Source organism: Pinus tabuliformis, chromosome 8, assembly GCF_031772625.1.
Source record: "Pinus tabuliformis cultivar Carrire ecotype Pingquan chromosome 8, CPIR1, whole genome shotgun sequence".
Classification (NCBI taxonomy): domain Eukaryota; kingdom Viridiplantae; phylum Streptophyta; class Pinopsida; order Pinales; family Pinaceae; genus Pinus; species Pinus tabuliformis.
The window spans coordinates 1190433042-1190441726 of record NC_142294.1 but is presented as its reverse complement, the minus strand read 5'-3'; the positions used below and the strand labels follow the sequence as shown (position 1 = coordinate 1190441726).

Below are 8685 nucleotides of genomic sequence, written 5' to 3'. Positions count from 1 at the left end.
TATTCATGTATGTGGAAATGAAAATCAGTTTTTAGATTTTAAAAATTACATCCACAGGTGTTGGATGTTAGGATCTTAGAATACACACCAGAAATATTGCCTAGGTTTTCCTTTACAAATACGATTTGTTCCAACCATTGAAATTTATCATTGCAAATAGAATTTGTTCCCGTAAGATTTGTATCTACACCTCATTCAGTCCAGAGTTCACCATAATGCCCATCAAGGCTAGGTACATATTTGAAACTCTTACATTCAAACTTGGGAAAGAGGGTAATTAATCTATATCAATTTTACTGGTTATTTTTATTGTGTTCATTGCTTTTTTTCATGTTCTAATTATCATATTACAATTCTGAGTCTTTTTTTGTCCTGTGTGTGAAATTTGAAGTTCCATTGCACCTTCTATCCTTGAATTTACACTCAACCAACATGAGTTGCCTTTCCATGATAGGAATTGGTGCCTTATTTTATGCATGCGAGCAAGAGAATACATCACATGGTGCAACACTTTCTTTTGCATACTTACAAAAAACTGCTAACACGAAGGAAATGAAAGAGAAGAAACTAAACTAGTTTTGCTTGAATCACACCATACCCTTCTTTTGGAACCTTCAATCCTATACATCTTATGGTCACAATGGAAGCAATGATGTGGATGCAGGGGATGAAGACAATGGGTGCAATTTTTGTCTCTTCATCTTTTATTCTTTTCAGTAAGTATGTGCAACACAGTGCCCATTGGATGTTGTCAATTCCCTTCAACTATCCCATGTACTATGCTCATGATCTTGTAGATTTTGAGGCCTAGCAGTCCTCTCTTTTAAAAATTAGAAAACAATTCCCCTTTATTAAATATAGATCAAATCAAGATTATAAAACTCCAACATTAAAGGTATTGTTAAAAGGTACACTAATCAAGGATTTCATTCACTGTTATGTTAAAAAAATGACTGAAAAACATCATAGAAAAAGGATGGATCCATTCTTATAAAACTCAAGAGATAAAGGTATTACTGAGTACAACAATTTGATTTCAGCCAATATTACTTCAAAAATAATTGAAAAGCAACAGAGAAAGGGGATTTCCCATCATGAAATGGGGGTGAAATTAGATTTTTTTTTTCATTTATTGATGAAGGAAAAAAAAAACATGTTGCATTACATTCATGGAAAACATATTTCATCAAAAAATATATTCTCAAATGGCTTCATAAAGATGCATTATATCACAAATATTAGGAACATTGGTTTTTCAATAATAAACCAATACTAATGGTACTTTCTTTTTGTTTAAAAGAACCACCAAACCATTTTTCCAATTAGAGTGGAACTAAAACTCCTGCATATTTCCACTTGCATCCAACACTACCAAATTTTTTTCAATTATAATGGTGTCAAAACTCCTTGCATACTTCCAAGCAGAGACAAAAAAGGAGCGCCACTAACTTCCACTAGCCCAACCCTGCACAAGCTTCCAAACTATTAAAATACAACACAACAACCACACCCAAAATTTAGGAGTTATTGCTCAATAATTTCACTTTGGTCTTTGATCTCAAATAATCCACTTAGGATATTACTCTTTTTGAAATATATATTCACTCAATTTCAACATGAAGGGCATGCTTGGTATCACCAACATGAAGAAGGTGAGAACCCAAAAGCAATTGCATCACACTGCTATGATCCACAATACTCAGATCTTTTCTCACATCAATGTTGAAATACACTCTTTTTGTGCCTCCTACACCAACATGAACTATTTTGAAGCCCATAAAGCACTTTTGTGGAGTTCCATGAATAGTAAGAGGATTGGAAAATAGGATCACAATACGATCTCCATCTCTACAACCTATGTTATGCACGTCCGCATGAAGAGCAAAGAGCAGTCACTAGCACTTAGTGTTCTCCACTTTAACCGAAGTGTAGGAATTGCTCATTCCATAGTATGGTTTAAGTAGGCTTTCATGAAGGGAGAATGAAACCAACTATGGTGCATGGACCAAGGAAAATTTTAAGGGCTAATATTAGTAGGTGGGCTAAATTTCCATGTTTTTTCCAAAAAAAGGATTCGCAAATTTTCATTTTTCTAATAGTAATTCACCCAAATTTTATAATATAAAATCATTTTACCTTAAATATCATCAAAGTTATATAGAGTCTATATATAAAATCATTAGATATTTGAATAGTTTCACGAATATATCACCAAATATTTAATAATTTACATATAAGGGCTAATAATATTCACTAAAGTTTCTAAACTTTCAGATAAATTTCCATTCTTAAAGTTTTCCCTAGTGTGGACGAGAGAATGAGAGAATGTTGAGTAACTCGGTCCATAGCCAAATGGGTACACTGATTTACCTATGTAAAATCTGTAAGTTTAGCCTCGGTAACTAGTTGCAGGATCATGACACAAGTTCATGTTTTTCATGGGTACTTTTATTGCAAATTCTTCAGGATACAATGTTACAGGAAACCTCCCACCTGTGTAAAATTCAAGAAGGAATTTGACCATTTCATCATGCTAGCAGTTATGACAATGATTATAAGATTTTCACAGAATTGGTTCTAAAAACATTGAAATTGACATCTTTGTGAATTCAAAAATTCCTTGGATTCAATATATTTGAGTATAAGATGAATTTATGGATTTGAGGTTAAGATGAATCTATGCTAGTATAGAAAGGTCAATATAGGCATGTCAATATACCTGGATTGTGGTGACCAAAAATTATGTCAGCCAATGCATCTCCTCTAGCTTGGCCTGGATATCCCACCCACATAATGTTGCATATCTTTCGATTATCTCTCACAAATGAAATTTCCATTGGTCCCCCTGACATTACTACTAGTATCATTGTTCCTCTTATTGCATCTATTGTGTCTAATACCAATTGTTCTTGTTGTCCATGAAATAACATGATCACTCCAAGTCCCTCTGCTTCTACTATTTGGTTTGCTCCTACGATTATTGTTGTGGCATCTGCTTGAGGTGCTGCCTTAGAAGACTCACTTATTAGTATATAATTGATTTGGCAAACTACATTTTCACAGCCAAGCTTATGTATATTTGTTGTGTATTTACCTAAACCTTGAAGAGGTGTTATGTATCTGCATGGTATACCTATAGACATTTGAGAAGTTGAGTTGGAGAGTGCCTCGAGTTACCAATATTGGGATGAGAAAACTTATAATTGGGTTATTCATGAATTGTAGTGTTGAAAATTAGATGCACTGCAATGTTGAAAATTGGCATGTGATTGCAACCATGAAGAAATAGGTACTTTTTAGGAGGTAATTTGGGGAGGTCCCTAGGTTACCAAGACATTATGAGAAAAATCATAGCAGGGTGAGTTGTCATGATGAAAATTAGTAAGTTCCCTACCTCCCAAGACAACCCACAATGAGAATATGGGCGATCAATAAACATAATTAAGTTGTATCACTAAGCTTAGCCAACTGAAAAATAAAAATCTTATTTAATGGAATAGCTTGGGTACTGAGAAAGTTTCAATTAAGTGTTGGGACTACCTACATAGTTTCCAATGATAATATTGGTGACATCTGCATTAGGTCCAATGAAAGCCAATGATCTGATTTGGGTCCGGGATAATGGTAATGCTCCATTATTGTTTTTTAACAGAACTGTCCGTTATCTTGCAGTCTTCAAGGCCAACTGTTGATGTTGTTCACTGCAAACATCCGAAGGTCCAAGATTACCATAGGGATGCATTGCTGGATTGCCATCAAATAACCCAGGAAAATCTGAACATTGAAAGAGTTGAGTAGAGTTGTGTTTATAAAGGATTCCTTCAACTTCCAAACCTTCACTATCGCTTCTCCATAATCCGTAAGGAAATTTACACAGTTGACATCCAATCTTGTCAACCAGATACAAGCAAGATTTGAATAGTTAATTAGTTCCCAACCACTTATTCTTTACAAATCAATAACTTAGTAGAGCATTCTACTATTTGCACATACTACTGACCAGACTCCATGATATCTTCCACTACTCTCTTAGGAGTCGAAGTCTAATGTTGGGTGCTGTACATAAATTTTGTTAAATCGCAGTCTGATACTATGTATCTACATGGTAAAATTTAACAAAAAATCAACTGATTTAACAACTGATCAAAACGCTACACTATTTTCTAGCAGAAATTAGACATCGTTAAGCAACTATTATGGAGTAAAAATTGGCATTCACAAGCCTATAAATTACCTATTCAATCCCCATTCTCCTCTAATAACTCCATTGAGAAGCTTTGGGTATGCACAAGATGGAATTCCATTAACTTTATTGTAAGAACATATGACACTTGCACCCTGGCCATCAATCACATAGTTCTTAAACGGTGAGTTATAAGTGTTCTCTACGTCCTATTGTGTAACCTAAATTTTTCATTCCATATTTGAGATCAAAATCAGCCCTGTGAGCATAAATTATATAACATATGGATATATGAATTTTGAATTATTATCCTAACATGGTTTATATAATCAACTAATATACCTGGGCATCAAATTAGAATTGATCAACACAATTCCAGTTATCCAAATCATATGCAGTGTAATGTTTGCAGCATGAAACAACCTTTAATTTGTTAGGATCCAAACTATTTGTTAACTATAATCCCCTCACATAGTTGGTGACATATTGAATAACAAGTAAAGGATCCTCTCCTAGTGTCCCTTGACCTCATCCCCATCTAGGATCATGAAATGTATTCACATTAGGGCTCCAATATGTCAATCGTGCCAATCTTGTCTTATACATTGCATGAACATCTACTGATATTGCCTACACATGAAATTCTGGTTATATTTATATTTACTAAGGTCAATCCATGTTGAAATCGATTGGTTATACTACGTGGTAAATTGTAAACATAGTGATGAATTCCTGAGAGTTAAAAATTCCAACTACAAATTCATGTGACTATGGTTAATCCTTGACCTCGTCCCCATCTAGGATCATGAAATATATTCACATTAGGGCTCCAATATGTCAATCCTGTCAATCATGTCTTATACATTACATGAGCCTTTGTTGATACGACCTACAGATGAAATTACGATTATATTTATTTTTAATAAGTTCAATCCATGCTGAAATAGATTGGTTATACTCAGTAGTAAACTGTAAACATAGTGACGAATGCCTGAGAGTTAAAAATTCCAACTACAAATTCATGTGACTATTGTTAATCCTCGACCTTGTCCCCATCTAGGATCACAAAATGTATTCACATTAGGGCTCCAATATGTCAATCCTGCCAATCTTGTCTTATACATTGCATGAGCCTCTGTTGATACTGCCTACACATGAAATTCAGGTTATGTTTATTTTTACTAAATTCAATCCATGCTGAAATAGATTGGTTATACTCAGTAGTAAATTGTAAACATAGTGACGAATGCCTGAGAATTAAAAATTCCAACTACAAATTCATGTGACTATGGCTAATCTTATAAAACTAAAAAATAATAAAAAATTGATTCATTTGGAATAGGAAGAACCTAGTAACTTATTTCTTTTTATATTCTAGCTTTGAATGACATTTTGTTTACTAAATTTTATTTTCATTGATCTTTTATATGTCACTATTCTTCTAGAATTTATGCCTTACAGCGTTTTCTTTGCAACATCTGGTGTAATTGCTAGTTATTTTTAAATGTAATGTTAGGGCACAACATCTCCCCTCGGTTGTACAATAATAAAAAAAAACAAAGCAATTATAGAATAAATTAGAATGTTTTTACTTTTTGATGAAATGAGATCTTGGGTAAGCCCAAAATCCATTTTCTTATAAAAGTCTCGAACCTGGGCCTATGGGTTATGGCCCACTAAGTCCTGTTGGAAGCGTTTTTAACAACTTCAAACCATTTAAATTTTAAACCATGGATCTCTTTAAATATCGTGCCATCCACAATGTGATTTTTCTCAGATGTCCAGTCCAATGAATAAACTTTTCCTGTGTGACCTTGAAGTGTTCTACAGCAAACCAGATCCGTGAATATGAAGCTGATTGGGGTCCTTCCATTATTTCTGGCATACGTTGTAACGTCTATATCCAACAGCTCGAGGCACAAAGCCTTTATCCGTTCTTTGAGAGCGTTAACCTTTGTCGTTGCCGCTGCATGACATTCCCTAAGCTCTGCCACTCCATACGATGGTACTCATAATGCTCGCCTGCAGTATTACCACGCCACGGCAATGCTTTGGTGCCGACACACTTTATTAAAACATTCAGTCGACTTCATTCCGGTGCTATCCAATCTATTCTCCCCTGCAACTATGAAACAGTTGAACACATATAAACGCAGTCTAAGAATTAATAACGCTGGCTATTCAGCAAAACAACTCTGAAGTGACAACCATCCTTCCGGCAAGCAGATGAATTCTGCGTTAATTAACATCCCAGCAACGAGATCAGTTCAGGGTTAACGCATTCATTAATTCCTGGTTCCATACCTCAGCAGATCGATTTTAATACTGTCCTATGTAAATTATGCCAACAATTTACACTCGAGCCATCGTAAATTAACTTAAACAGCGTTCAATTTAACACTTCAAACTACACATTCATTCAACAGAAATAAGCCCTCACATGGATTTTAACCGTAAACTTAAACTGTAAAAACTCATAACGCAATAGACAGAAAATTGACATAATCCATAGTTTTGATTATATACAAAAGACTACTGATCTAAGGCGTTGCAGCCTTAGCCAATAAATCCACACAGGCTACATTGTATCCTCACTAGCGCGCCCACCCATCTCACGCATACAAACATGCTTATAAAGATTTACAAAAGCGTGAATCTGTTATGATCCACAAAAATATCTCCCGAAATCACTCAAAAAACTCTATTAATTTACGAAAATATGGTTTTTGTGGCCGTGTCCTCCTCGTTCCTCTTTGGATTCTTCTTTGATTCAGGAGGGGGTTAGATGCTCCTGCATCAGACTCCCGAGGCACAAAAATTTATGACCTCCTGGTCATATGCTTCTGGTCTTCGTAACAGCTTAACTTGTGAGCTGCAATCTGCCTCTGTAGTAACACTCTCCTCTGTTACACGATACCTCACCAAGCCCTCCACACTCGATCTTTTGGCATCCTTCTGGTTCTCTCCTCTGGAACCATTTGAGCATTCCATGCTCTAGGCTATTGCAATCTTCTCACCTTCCTCTGCTGCTACCTGCACAAAAATATAATGACCATACCTCTTTAAATTTGTACCTCCCTCCGCAGAATCATCTTCCTTCTCTCTGGAATCCTTCTCCTCGCAGGAAACTTTCCCTGCTCTGATACCACTTGATGAAATGAGATCTTGGGTAAGCCCAAAATCCATTTTCTTATAAAAGTCTCGAACCTGGGCCTGTGGGTTATGGCCCACTAAGTCCCGTCGGAAGCGTTTTTAACAACTTCAAACCATTTAAATTTTAAACCGTGGATCTCTTTAAATATCGTGCCAACCACAATGCAATTTTTCTCAGATGTCCAGTGTGACCTTGAAGTGTTCTACAGCAAACCAGATCCATGAATATGAAGCTGATTGGGGTCCTTCCATTATTGCTAGCATACATTGTAACGTCTATATCCAACAGCTCGAGGCACAAAGCCTTTATCCGTTCTCTAAGAGCGTTAACCTTTGCCGTTGTCGCTGCATGACGTTCCCTAAGCTCTGCCACTCCATACGATGGTACTCATAATGCTCGCCTGCATTATTACCACGCCACAACAATGCTTTGGTGCCAACACACTTTATTAAAACATTCAGTGGACTTCATTCCAGTGCTATCCAATCTATTCTCCCCTGCAACTATGAAACATTTGAACACATATAAACGCAGTCTAAGAATTAATAACGCTGGCTATTCAGCAAAACAACTCTGAAGTGACAACCATCCTTCCGGCAAGCAGATGAATTATGCATTAATTAACATCCCAGCAACGAGATCAGTTCAGGATTAATGCATTCATTAATTCCTAGTTCCATACCTCAGCAGATCGATTTTAATACTGTCCTATGTAATTATGCCAACAATTTACACTCGAGCCATCGTAAATTGACTTAAGCAATGTTCAATTTAACACTTCAAACTACACATTCATTCAACAGAAATAAGCCCTCACATGGATTTTAACCGTAAACTTAAACTGTAAAAACTCATAACGCAATAGACAGAAAATTGACATAATCCATAGTTTTGATTATATACAAAAAACTACTGATCTAAGGCGTTGCAGCCTTAGCCAATAAGTCCACACAGGCTACATTGTATCCTCACTAGCGCGGCCACCCATCTCACGCATACAAACATGCTTATAAAGATTTACAAAAGCGTGAATCTGTTATGATCCACAAAAATATCTCCCGAAATCACTCAAAAAACTCTATTAATTTAGGAAAATATGGTTTTTGTGGCTGTGTCCTCCTCGTTCCTCTTTGGATTCTTCTTTGATTCAGGAGGGGGTTAGATGCTCCGGCATCACTTTTAGTAACTTTCTCTCTATATAAAGTAGATGTAAATTTAAAGTGGAAATGAAAACATTTTATTTATTGTCAAATTTGAAAAAAAAAATTGGTTATCATTTTTTTTAATGTAAGTGTTATTTTATTATTTTTAAATGTAATGGCAGAAGTTGAAAAGTTTTTGGTAATTA

General features: G+C 35.5%; 1 pseudogene; it reads right to left on the bottom strand.

The window, feature by feature from the left end:
- Nucleotides 1-2227: 2227 nt before the first annotated feature.
- LOC149239622 (beta-xylosidase/alpha-L-arabinofuranosidase 2-like) lies at nucleotides 2228-7174 on the bottom strand (annotated as a pseudogene).
- Between the last annotated feature and the right edge of the window lie 1511 nt (nucleotides 7175-8685).